Consider the following 14615-nt stretch of genomic DNA (forward strand, 5'->3'; position numbering starts at 1 on the left):
TAGGGGCACGGAACGCCAGCGAAGCTCTTTAGTATGCATACAAATTCTCCGCTTATGTATGATCGGCTGTCGCTGGTTGTATTAGCGTTTCTAATGTAGATGCCTCTCTGCTCGTTCCTCCGGCGTGCGCCACCACACTAGCCGCGTTACGATCGGCAAGAGGGGGTAGTGACTTTCTAGATTCTCCTGCGGCGACGAATCGCTTCGTGAAGCTAATAAAGCGACCCCCTCCCACAGACCTGTGGCGACAGCAAGGCGATACGCATTTGGCGGCTTGTGTGTTGTTTTTGGTTAACGGTCGCCGTCACGGACGAGGGGAGCAAGAAACTCCTGGAAAAGGGTGTTCTACGTCGTTTCCTCACGGACTCTGGTACCCGCCACGGTCGTTTGACGGATGCTCCAACTAACTGCTGGGTCATCCCACGAACAGAGACACGCCAGATTGAGTAACGCGTGACAATCCCGGTCTACGATGCTCGCCTCCTTTTTGTGTGTTCAGTGAACAATGGTGCGGGAATGACAGTGTGAACCCTTGCCCTCCCCCAACGCGGGTCCTTCGACGACTTTAGACACTCCGAATGGACTCATGAGACATAACGTCCTTCACTCTTCATGTAGATATTGTAAATGAACCCAGTACTCCTCGCTCTCGATTATAACATGTTCCTCCCTTCAACAACGCAGAAGCGCAGGTCACGCGCACAGGCGCCGTCACTACGCTTTTTCTCCTTCTCTCCCTACCCGTATCAGTTGCTGCAACGCTGTCGCCGTACGCTTTTCCCCTCTTCCCTACCAGTCTCAATTCCTGTCCACCCGACGTGTCCCTGTTACGGACGGAAGCGGAACGCAACGCATCCGGAGGATACATACAGGGGATAGAGGTAAACAGCTTCGCTGTGAAAAACGTACAGCAGTCGCGACGGAGCAGTGTACAAATAGGAGACGGTGGGGGTGACCTCGAAAGCGGCATGGTTTTGTACAGTGTTCACAGACCGGTCTTATGGTCGCCTAAACCTAGAGAACACTTTCGCAGCCTATCCGTTAGCCACCGCAGTTGCCAGCGTCAGTTTTGTAATATGGCTGTGTTTAGCGATGGCTTATTAATTACTAGCGCATGTTTTTATTTCTTCTTTTGTGCTGTAGACTTAAGTGTGGACTGTAGAATTAAATTATAAGTATTATTCCTTGTTTAATTAATGAAATTGTTTCTACGAAATGTGTATTTCTTATTGTACTCTGCGATTTCAAAAATTACATTACTTCAAATAGTTTGCCGGTCTCCAATGAATCACCATATGTTATTGATAGTTAGTGTTATGTCTGTTAATTAAAGAACAATTCTGCCACTAACGCAAATTCAGCCTTTTCCTTAATACAATAATTGATTCGGTCATTATGCTTATAACCGCAAGGGTCAAAGAGCGCCACCTCATGCAATAGTAGTTCGCAGCATATACAGTGAACTCTCACTTGAGTGAACTTCAAGGGACCGAAGGAAATAGTTCACTTAACTGAAAGTTCACTAAACTGAATATTCACTAGACCAACAGAAGACATGGCATACAGAGTGAAAAAGCTTGAAGTGCAATTCATGGAGCAAAAGACATGGCATCCATAGTGTTGGAAATGTGTGAAATGGAATTTGTACATATCAACAAGGTTCATAACAAGGTTAGTACAAGGTTCATAACAGTTATAATGCTGCCTTTGTGAGCACACGCGGAATCGACGAGACTGGAAAGAAAGAGACGACGACCATGCCCCGACTAGCCAGTCGGAAAAAAACACACACCACGTGGTTTGTGGTGTGACAGATCGCCGCTTTGCTCTGGCGGCGTTGTAAGCGCCAGCAATGTTACTTTGTTCATGGCCTTTGAGATTACACGCTGGCTCATTTTGTGCGGGCAATCTCGGAGGCCATGCCTCGTTGCCGTTCGTTTTCCGCGCTGCAACTTTGCCCCAGGGGCGCTGTAGCGCCAGCGACGATACATTGCCGCTGGTGCGGCAGTTTGATAAGGGCGGGCATCGGTTGCGCCTGCAGTACAGGGCGCAAAACTTCGTTAAAAATAAGCCTTGGTCCTCTGAACGAGTTCGTTAAACTGAAATCCTGATTGTTCCGAAATTCGTTTAAGTGAAACATTTTTGCATAGAATCCATAAGAAAACTGCCGGGGATTCTTAACACGTTCGTTATTCTGAAATAGTCGATCGACCGACGTTCGTACAACTGCGAGTTTACTGTATATATATACCGTACATTAGGTGCATCCAGATATCTTACTTCAAAACGGTAAATGAAGTAGACTTACAACGGGGGGAAATGATATAAAACGCATTTATTTAGCAAAACCTAATAGAAAACTGTTAAGTGGTACTCTTGCTTGGTTTCATCCAGTCTGCGGTGGATGTTTAGCGCTTCTGTGCAAATTGTCGAGCAGCCAGAAACGATGTCATCTCACCTAATGACCTTAAAGATCCTCCTGTGCCTTTTTAGAGCTGCTGGAAATTGTGCCCTAGCGAGTTCAAGCAGGCATGTAACGCTTCACAGGCCATCGGTGCAGGCTCTGAGCTAGCGTAAACACGAAGGTGCGCGCGGAGCACGCGGCAAAGCGCGCAGCTTAGAGGAATGTCTAGGTGACGTTGAGCGAAGTGGGGAAAAAAAATTGCTGCGAAGCGTCTCGGAGGAGGAAGGTAGGCGGAGGCGCGCTGGATTGACCTCATCTGACAGTTGCTAGGGGTTTTGTTCGCGATACGGGCATAACGGATTCGTATCGGGATGGTCCTCGCGCGCCCTACGCTGTGTGTGCGAGTGAAAGTGTGCAACGGTGAGCAGACAATGGCGGCTCAATCTGACTCGCGCAACCGAGGAAAGGGGGTGGGGAAGCGCGCTGACTTCCGTGACGCGCATGGCACCGCGGTGGGGATGGAAGAGGGTGTTGTACTACGGCCTCGCGCGGTCGCGCGGGCTTTATCTTGAAGGCGATTTGCTTTGGGGCACCGCCTAGGCCTGCCGATGGCTCGTAGTTTTTCGTGCGCAGTGATCTCGTCGCTCAGTTTGCGTTAAAGCGATAGCCAGCACTTCTGCCGCGATTCCTCACGCCAGAGATTTGGCCGCGAGCGCCCGCGGTCATCGACTGTGATGACTTCATGTTTGCCTGTGCGCGCTGACACTATGCTTGTAAATTTACTTTGTAAGCGAGTGAAAGAGGCGTTCTACTCTGGTGGCTGCTGCGTATAGCGCGGCCGCAGGGGCCCTGTCTCGGATGCAATCTGCGATGCGGACAGCTCAGGCGCAGCGAGGGCTGATAGCTTCGTCTGCGCTATTGCACCCATACGCTTGCGCGTCAGCCGCGTTCACGAAGTCAAACGTCACCATCTTTCTTTTGTTTCCTCCTCTTGATTCCTCCTCGGTCCACGGGCGATGTGCTCCGCAGGCCTCCAGTAGGGTGCGTCGATGCACGTGCACCCTTGCACAGCGCATGAAGCAACCCTAGCCTGCCGGATCGGCAGGGGTGGCGGTCACTCCGAATGTTCGTCTTAACCGAAGAGAACGCCTGAGGCGGTTCGTCTAAGCGGATTTTTTGCTTTGAGTGTATGGAAAACTAAACAAACGTTCCCATGTTCGTTATATGCGAAAATTCGGCTTAACCGAGTTCATCTTAACGAGAGTTTTCTGTATATATATATGACTGTATATGGAGATAGAGAAAGGGAGGTGTGAGATGATTTGCATTTTGGCCCCCTCTCGTGAACAAGTTGGTACGCTACAACACTCCATGTACTCTAGGCCCAATCGCCGAACCAGGTCCAAGTCCACCGTAGAAAGTAAAATTTAGAAGCCGAGACGGCTGTGTTCGGTTACTACAAGACATGCTAAAAACTCCCCCACTTGACAACTGACTTGGCAGCAACGGTCACAGCATACGTCACGTGTGCTCATAGACTCTGCGCTCATTCTATGCAGGCTTTGGTGATACATTATCCAGCGATGAGGCTCAGGCGCTTCCCCCGCTGTTTGGGATTTCACTGCCATGGACAGGGAAACGGCGTTTTAACTGAGGTTTTTTAGCGCACGAAAAGGGACGAAAGACAGTGGCAGGACGCGGACACAGCGCTACTGTCACTGCCACTGTCTTTCGTCCCTTTTCGTGCGCTAAAACACCTCAGTTATTGAATACCAACACGCCCTAACCTACGCTCTTTCAAGGCTTTTTAAGCTTTAGGCATCACCCTCCGTCAAGCGGGAATTTTGCCTGTAGCGCTGCTCAGGCTGCTCAAAATGGTTCATCAACAGCATAGAGGCTACAAAAGAAACGAGTGCGGGGTCCACTCGTTCACATGGCAGCAACGATGGCAGCCGACTACACGGGGGCTTACAGACACTGGGCACCTCCTACGCAGGTTTGAGAAGATTTTCATGCCGCGTTTTCTTTTGTACATTTTTAAGGCGAAAGCCTCAAGTGGCTAGTTCCAATGGTTCATGCCCTAAAAAAGCGATGTCTAGTACAGTGATGAAAAAAAATCAGTAATGCAAAAGATATCGTCAGGCATGGCTCACACCCGCTTACACAAGCAAATACTTGTCGAGACGTTGGCTCCTGCATTCACCTTGTTAACGTTTTGCTTATGGTCTTGAGTTTCTATCTCCCGCATTCCCCGTCTCATCCATTTAAGTCATTAGACTCTTGGCTGGGAGTGTCGAGCCACTTGTCGAAATGAGTCAAAAGCTTTTTCTGACAGTGCAAAGTGACTTCCCAAATGACTATTGTGAAAAAACATAGAATAATAAAGAATCCATAGCAATCTCGCCGAAAAGCACCTGGCAAAAAAGGATTTTATTCACTCCTTGTTATTGTCTTCTGGAAGTGTCGAATGTATCAGTAAGCACAGAATCACTGTGAATACAAGACAGTTCTCTTTACTAATAAATTGGTATCAATCGCCAACCAATCAAGACAGTCTTAAATAAGCATCTAGTATGCACCCTGCAGCTGCATATGCACGACCCTGCAATGCCACTCAGAACCATGACACAACAAAATAGTATGTACCTCATGTGAAAGTTCAATTCACCAAAGCAGACATTTCTTATAAGAGACTTGACAAGTTAAACCTATTTTACTGTTCTCACAGACATATTTTATATAGAACTTCCGATTTAATTTCCTAAGCAAATAAGGTACACATAACATATAAAAAGGGCCACACTGACGTAAAAAGGAAACCCATATAATAAAGTCTAATAAAAACAATATTCCAACTTAGGCTACATAATACATGCATAATAAGACGCTTGCTGAAAGCAACTGGTTGACAATCGGTAATACAATTTAACAGTAGAAACAGCTGTCTTACCTTATGATACTCTTGTTGGCACTTTCCCCAGAGAATTCGTGCATGTTTCTTAGCTTAGGTTGAAAATTGATCTCAAGCACAACACACAAGAGGCCTGGCCGGAGTGTGTGGCACGGCATAGGTACAATTTCGAGGCAACCTGAAAAACACAAGCCCATATCTATAAGCACCAAAATATTATACACTAAAGGAAACATCTGAAGCTTACAATCTACACATAGCAGATAATGAAAACAGACACATGTCACCAGATTCCAGGTAAATAAATGTGCAGAAAGTGTAAATAAATGTGACGAATTGCTTATAGGATGGAATGCTTGTCATTTGGTTTTCTTGTGGATCACTAATTGCATCTTAACATAATATCAAGTGTATATTACTTGGCCCTCCATGTTCCGCATTTGTATCAGAATCAGAATCGGTTCTATTGTGATGAATAGAAAGATTACAACACGTTATTATACATAAGGAGATACCAAACTCAAAGACTGCAATGTGACCTCCTTTACAAGGTAGACATAATAAAACACAAATTACTGCACTTTCAAAAAATCGTTAATATGAAAAAATTACAGGTTTTAGTAGGAATAGCATGACTGAAGAATTACATGTGCATAAATGTCATATAAAAAAGCACTGTAAAAATTTGTTGACGACTAATAAAGTAACAGCGTAAGTAACGTGACGTGCACAGCATAATTTGCGAACTCGAATATACATGTATGGCAAGCACATAAAACAGAAACCTAACGGTATGACAATGAAAATGAAATGAAGCACCCTGAAAGAATTAGGTATCAGGTATTGGATAGAATCTACTTTTCTAGTTGTTTCTTGAATTCGTGAACTTTAAGTGTTTTTACATCTAATGGTAGTGTGTTCCAGAATGCGATAGATGAAATATGGACGCTTGGCTTGCCATAATTAGTATGTACCTTGGGTAAAATGAAGTTCCTGTTTATTGCAAACCTGGTAACATTAGTATTTACTGCAGAAGGTTGTGGTATCAAGCTATCACATCGTGTGTAATTGATTTGACAGAACAGAAACATACCTAGGTTATATTTAACGAGTTGTGTGGCTGAAATAATGTGATTCGTTCGTTAAAGATATGAGGCGTTGTGGTTATATACACTAAATGCAATTATCCTAATAGCTTGATTCTGTAGGATTTGCAAGGAGTTTAAATGGGTTACGTAGGTGTTTCCCCAGCACGTAACGCAGTAGTCAATGTGGGAGTGAATAACTGAAGAGTATAATGACAGTAATATTTGATGGTTAAATATGTTTCGTGCCTTTAGAAGTACCCTGATCCAGTAGGTAATCTTACGTTTTACTTTGGTTATGTGTTCAATAAATTTAAGATTTGTGCATACTTCTATAGCAAGATAACTACAGGAAAAACTCGCTGGGATAGGGCTGCCGCCAAGAAAATAGGGAGAATGGAGTGAAGTGTTCGTTTTTTGGAACTGAATACAACAAATTTTGTAAGCTATTGCATGCCATCTGTCCCAACCTGGCACACGATCACTTGGGATTTCTTATTGAAAAACTAGAGGCCCTTAAATATAGGACAAATTTTAATTTCACGAAATACTTCTGGAAAAAAATTTTGCTGGCATAAAGCACTGTGTGAATTTTGTGTAAGGCACCAAAGTATGCGTCATAAAAGGCATAGCCAAAAAATGGGTTCCTTCATTACGAGAACAGAACAAGTCCTTCAGGGGAATAAAGAGAACCCGTACACCAGAAATTAGACTGGTGATTAGTCATTGTTAAGTTTATTACAGGTTGTTAATAATGGACGAAATGGCCCATTTTTTGATTTTCAGAGAAATGGCCTTCAACAAAAGCTGTAAATTTATGTAATCCATATGCTCAGGACTTGTACTGTGTTTAAAAATGGCCTAAGAAATATACATTATGCAGTAGTGCACAGAGATTAGGATGAACTTTCAAAAAAGTCAGGTTTGGAATGTTTATCCGCATATTTACCATTGAAGCGGTCCTACACCCTTAGCTGGGTAAGCCTTAGTATAGGTGCACAAATTCGCATTTATAAGGTACATTGTAACTAATATATTATAAGTTACATTGTAACTAATATAAAATAAAAGGTATATTGTTACCCTTGAAAAATATGCTGCTTTAGAGGTTACGCTGTAGTCCTTTATTTTCTAAAAGCAAATGTAACCTCTAAAGGACGTGTTAAATTTAGGGGTTACTTCAGTAACTTATACGCATATTTTCTTTTTGATTCCATTCTACGTTTACAGCCAAGCTAGAAAATTTGCACTGTTCCACTACAAGATATTGGCATCTCGAATTGGGGCTATATTGTCATGCCAGCCAGCTGGCTGATATATTCTCACCTCAGATTATAGTTATGCTGGTGTTTAAATTGTGGGACTATAAAAGAAGAGACTTTCACTGTCAATGCATTTCATTAGAGCTTTAAATACAGCATGTAATTTGCTCGGATTGGTATCGACCCAAAGAGTTTTCTTTCAGTCCCATAATTCAAACTTCTACATGACTGTCTGTGGTGAGAAGAAAGCAGAGGCAACTGACAGGCATCACAATGTTGGCCCCATTCGAGATGCAGAACATTTTGAATCATGACGCCGTGATAGATTTTATAGGTTAGCTATAACAAGACAGCGCAATCACAATAAAGACATCTGAATAAATAGTCGAAGTAACCCCTAAATTTAACATAGCCTTTGGGGGACAGTTCCTGCTTGACTGCCAATTTAGCTCAACTGTAAGTTTCTAACATATACTGCCTCTGAGTTAATGTCCCTCTAAAATATGTGGAAGCCAAAAATACCTTCAGTTCCTAAAGTATTACACACTTGTGAAGAAAAGCCACTATTTATTAAAAATCCATCTTCCAAAGGCACAAAATTACTTGAGGTACACACTCAATGAAGAAAAACACTTGGGGAAGAAACATATGCACGAGTATTGTAGGTTGGCCATAATAATTTAGTTCAGGTGAGCAAAAGCATACTGCAAAGCGCTGCTGGCAATAATATTGTGACAATGAGTTGTTTTAATGTAGTTGAAGGCAATGTCAGTATTTCACTTCCTAACTATGCACCTAGCCTTTGTAATGAGCTGTTCCGTTTAATATTCTGTGAACGTTCTCGAAAACTAAGTTGGAGTACCCTCAGGTACGAAATTCTTTATTGCAAGTTTTTTGTTCAACAAGGTGTGATACAAAAATGCCATCCATGAGACCTCCTATATACAGTCATCGAAGCACAACTGTGTGAAATGACAAACATCAGAATTGATGCTATTCAATAACTGCAATACTAGATTTCTGCACAGGCGCAGAGAGATATACCGATCTGCTCACTGAGCAAAGGGCACATAGAGTGCATTACATTTTGCAAAACACAACCATCTACGTGGGTGAATTAAATGCGTAAGCTATATTTATAAGAAATTTTGAGGCCTATGAATACACAAATGAAATAAAATTAGCCAGCCTTCACCACAAGGGAGAGGAACAAATGACTAGAGCAAGTAAATGCACTGCTTGTGACAAGAAGTAAACAATGTATGACGTCAAAAAAACAGCTGCTTATGGGATAAGCCTCTCCCACCTTTGGAGCTAACCAACAGCATTGAAGTAAATCACACACTATGCTGTTTTTTTTCTTTCACTTCCGAGTTGGTGAAAAACGTGGAGAGCAGCGCGAACAGCGCTACTCCCTAGATTACATTTTTACTGCTTAGGAGTGCAAAGAGACGTTTCAGATGGGTAGAAAGCAGTCCTTTCACTAGCTTGTCTCCTGGCAGCACAACTTTTTGCACGAGAGCAAGCATTTGGTAAAATGCAAATGGTTATTCTAGGTTTTTAACATAATATGCCAAAAGGCAAAAAATAAGTGCCCGTTGTAATCCAGACGTGGAGACAGTGATGACTTCGGCTTGGCTGCCAGCAAAATACATATCTTGTCAGGAGCGCAGTAAATGTGAGGTGCTGTTACTTGGAGCTCATCAGCTGGCAATGCCATCTGTGAAAAGAAATTAAAGATGACATAAACCACTGCCCGAAATTTATTTATGCAGTGTAGAGCACGGCATGCATGTCGCATTTTCCCACATAATAAGGCATACGAACAAGGGCAAAAGAAGAGAAGTCATCTCGTAATACTGGCACTAGTAAACCGGGCAGGTGTGTTACTCACAGTCAACATACATTGACTTTGCCTTAGCAGTTTGGATTTCCTAACTCACTGAAAACAACTAATGCTCAAAACTCGCATCTGTAGCCTAGTGTAGGTTGAGCCAGTTCCCCTGCATTGTTCCATTAAAAGTTCGCATCTCTTACCAAAGTTTTCGTGGAAGAAATATCTCCACAAAAAGAATGAATAAAGTGCCTTCCTATCTATTTAAAAAAAAATTATTCAGCCCAGGATATAAGCATAACTTATTTATCTTATGACATCTGTAGCCCATTAGCTCAATTGTCGTAATTGAAAGGCAAGAAGATTTCGCACAACAAGCAAGACAATGCACAAGATCTTCTCCCACGGCATAGATGTAAACCAGATATCGGCACCAGCAATGGCATATCAATCAATATATATATATATATATATATATATATATATATATATATATATATATATATATATATTTATATAGATATATCATGCTGGCACTGGTAGTATGATAAAGAAAAAAGATGGCACGCCACCCATTGTTATTCCACAGTACATTTTCCGAACGTTTCGCTTTGACAAAGGCTGGTCCACCAGCCAAAACGTACGTCGCACTTTCTTTTTTCTTTATATGCACTCATGTTCACTATACTGACGTCACTAAATATAAACGAGCTGTCCAGATCAAGATTACTTGCAAGAAAACTTAAGCAACAAATTCACTATACGAGCCAATTAGATCAATTTCATTTTATGCACATTACGACACATGATTCAGCTGAAAGCTGATGAGAATCGTCGTAAAAAAGCAGGGCTGTTGAAGCAGCAATATTTTCATATCGAATTCAAGTATAATAGAAAGAAGAACCCTGAATATATAATCAAATCTATTAAATATGCATGAATTAAAGTACAGTGCGTAAATTGAGATATTTCTGTCGTTTGGTTTCAAAGTTGGTGCAGTTGTCAGGATGACAAGCAACTTCAGAGAGAGGAACTAACTCAAATTCCTTTCATTTCTCAGGACACCTGCATTGTACCAGCATACCTCAGCCTATTCTGGAATATTGTGGTCACTTTGGTCTACGTCTGCATTCTTTTCAGCAAAGATGCATCCCAACGACACCACACTTTGAGTGCACTCGAGTGCATGCATGCAGCCGACAATGCCCGCTTTCAGAAGTGAAGGGGAGGAGGTATGGTCCGCTTTCCACCGACCCCGGTGAATACACCTATGCAAGTGGTACAAGCTCAAACTTGCTATGAGGAGGTCTGTGCAGCGGTAGCCTCCTTGACAGCCTCACAGGGCATGAAACCATCGCGCAGGTGGCTCGCACTGACAGAACCTGTTATGCGTTGTGGTGGGGCATGAAAGGCAATGCTTACTGCAGCTCAAGGACAGAATATGTAATAAAGGTGCGTTAATTACATAATTGCTATGCTGAAACAAAACATCGCTTCAGTTGTTGTATTTGCCAATGTGCTGCCAACCGTCCTCATCATCAGCATATGCTGTGTCCACTGCAGCACGAAGGCTTCTCCAATAATTTACAATTTACCCCATCTTGCGCGAGCTGATTCCATTTTATGCCTGCCAACAGTGCCCAAATCAAATGCGGGTGGAGGGGGGGGGGGAAACTCACCTTCCCTCTTTTGAAAGTGGAGGTGCAAGTGCTCCCCTCATCCCCCGGTAAATACGCCTATGGGTACTTGGACGCCCCACCACAAGACATGGGAATGTCCACGCTGCAGCGCTTTATGGCCACTTATATGCAGCACAAGAAACTCGACTGCCTAGGGCACAAAGTGCAACATATCACTGAGACTAATTGAATAATATTCTAACGTCGCACAGCGCGTTCCGGCACGACGCTCTGAGCCAAATGACACAATCATCTGACGTTCTATCCTTTTTCGTCCTCTATTCTCTACAATAGATTTCACATGCCAGTGAGTTCGTCCTTTTCAAAGCGCGCCACTTGACCTGCTACAATACTTTCTGACTCGCAAGTCAATCTGCTAAATAAACCCGAGTTATTGCTGTAAACATTGCAAGAAACACTCACAGAAGTAGGCAGGTTTATGTAAGGGTGAAAAGCTGTATTGCTGTGCAAAGCAGAGAAGGGACTTCATTCGTGGCTTTGCGCTATCCTTACTAACTCAGAAAAGCCCCAATTTTATTTTATTGATGATACTGCCCCTAAATACTTTAATAAATGTGTTTTAAAGAAGCAAAGGCATATATAGACAGCTCCCAACCACACAATAAAGTACATCGCGCAGCCAGCTAGAGATGCGAATATTTGAACTAGGATTTCAGTATCCCAAAGAACCCTGTTCACACATCTATGGGAGGATTTGAGCAGCAAAGTGTTTAAGAAAGCATGTACACCTACCCCACATATGAGACTGTGCCTAACATTGCCTTGTATGTGCCTCATAACATCCACCAGCGTGCATTCCCGTTCTTCCTTCTCCGAGAAGACTCGTGCCACAGCAGTGACTTTGTTTTCACGTTCTCTTATCTTCGATCCGAACCGAAGTTTCACCTCAATGCACAGCTGCAACACAGAAATTTAGAAAATTAGGATGAATAACTGTTCAAAAAATGGGCTTCAAATAATAAATGTTTGACATCGTAAAAATAAGCTGTACAGATGATAACACTTAATAATTAAGTGCACTGGCCCATTCGCTGAGAGTGTTCACCATTAAAACGACTATCGTGTTTACCGGCCAATTTTTAATGAATATATTTTCTAAACTTGATTTAAAATTTTCAAGATAACATTCTTGCAAATTCAAAATACTCCACACTACCAAGTACTTTAGTAGTTTAGTGAAAGCTGCTTACCTATTTGCTTTTGTTTTCTTTACGCTCACATGCGTTTATTCATGCTACATTTCCTCTTCTGCCAGCTGAACCAAAAGTTTTACCTTATGTCAATAACATTTGCATAACGATTGCTTCCTGTGTGGCATTTCTCGAAATAAGCACTACAAGCTGCAATCAATTTTCTTAAAAGAAACAAATCTGCAGCGGCTTGTATGATATTCAGCCCATAAAGTAACATTATTAACAATACACTATAGGTTGAACAGGAGTGCATAAGCTAAAGAGCTCCCATTTAAGCCAGGAATTTGCCTGCACTAGGCAAGTCCAAATAAGAAATGTTGGCTTTTCAGCTAAAACACTCCCATCCAACCTACACCTGATTTCTATCACCCAACCTAAAGCCCCTCAATCTCCCAAAGTAGCGCCATTCACTTCCCTCCTCCTCCGCTCGGCGCGGCCTCGACGGGGGCGCCGCCGGTGGTGGCCCTGCCGTAGCAGACGACGGCTAACACGCTACGGGAGGAAATCCGCAGAAAAGTTCGTTCGAGCCCTGCGGACCAGTTTTTTCAATCGAGATCTTTCTTCGTCAGTCGGTAACTGGCCTTTAGAATTTCGTGTTGGAATTGCGGAAGAAATAGAGAAAAGGATGATTATTCAAGGCGTATTTAAGGCGTAAAGCGCGCGACGTTGAGAGTTCGTGTTGCTGAAACACGACGCAAGCACGTGGTGTACTCAAACACGTGCGTAATTACCAATGTTTCAGGTGTTGAAAGCGTGAAAGTATGTGTACGTGGTTTCGTAGGTTCATTTACGTACCTGCAGGATACTTTTGTTCGGCCGGCGCGTGAGAGATTCCGGCTGTCTGCGGTCAGCAATACCTGGCAACAGGGCCGTTTTTTTCATTGCGGGGTGCTTTGGTAATCGTGACGATATATTGTTTTCTTTTTTTACAAGTACTGCTCCAGGAGTGCACATGTAATGGCTAACGAAGGCCTCTGAAGAGCACGTGACATTACAATAATGCAGGCGTCGCAGGGAGTGTTCGCATACAAAATTGGCTGTCCGCGATCCTCTACCCCCTTGGCATGCACAGGCTTCGGCGAGCCCCATCCAGCCCTGGTTCTAGCTTTGGTGTTACCTTTGCCGCTTTGGTGCCCTGGAGGCGCCGTCAGTAATATGAAATAATGACAAGTTGTTACAACTAGTAAATAAAATTTATTGAAGAAATACAATCGCGCCGAGGCGCCAACTTCTCAAGTAGCGCTAGCGCGCCCGCGCGAGTATTATGAAACGCCAACGAGGAATTTACCGGCCCACGTACGACTCTACGATCAAAGTGCACGTTAAACATCCCCAGGCGAGCTAGATAAAGTTATCCGGAGCCATTCACTACGACCTCCATCCTAGCTTTAGTCGCTTCGGAACGTTAAAAACGTTAATCACGACAAACCAAATCAATACATGAGGGCGTACATTCGAAGCTAAAAGACTGCATCGTAAGTCATAGTGAGCCTTTTCAAAAGCGTCGAGAATGTGCTAACTTCTGGTGGAGCTCAACACACACCCTGAATAAAGTCGCTTTTATGTCACAGGCCAGCTGCAGATGCGTGCATTTCACCGCAAGACGAAACTACATGAAACAAAGAGAGCACATTCGAAAAAAAGAAAATCAAACAACGCGCTAAAAACCATGCAGAGCATGAACACACATTTTTTCGAAGTGGAAGGCGTGAACTAGGGTCAAAATAAGAGGTTGTGAGTAGCCATGGCCCTTACTTCACTAAGCCGTGCGTTATTTGCCACTTCCTCGAAGTCAGCCCGCCCGATCCTGCGAATCCACACGTCTTTTTGCGTTGCGCCCGCCGGACGGCAAAGCAAAAAGCTTTTTGCCTTCGCTGTGTCTGTTGCGGCAACCGAAGGCGCAGCAGCATGGCATCGCAATTAAGTTCTCGGCCCTACACATTATATTACGCTAAGGCACTCCATCAGTCCGCCTGCCGTACTTTCGTCGCGCAAGCCCAACAATGGAGGTCGGCGCGCGCTGGACAGAAAAAATATACGAAAGCGTGGCGCCTGCTCTGCGCTGGAAAGAAAAAATATACAAAAGCGCGGCGCCTGCTTCCACGTGACACAGATTGGCAAATGGGGGAGCGGAGGAGGCTGGGGCGACAGGAGGCGTGGAGGAGGACGCGACACGGTGAGCGGAATGGCGGAAAGATCTAAGAATTGCGCTACTTTTGAAAAATT

Source organism: Dermacentor andersoni, chromosome 1 (genome assembly GCF_023375885.2).
Source record: "Dermacentor andersoni chromosome 1, qqDerAnde1_hic_scaffold, whole genome shotgun sequence".
Classification (NCBI taxonomy): domain Eukaryota; kingdom Metazoa; phylum Arthropoda; class Arachnida; order Ixodida; family Ixodidae; genus Dermacentor; species Dermacentor andersoni.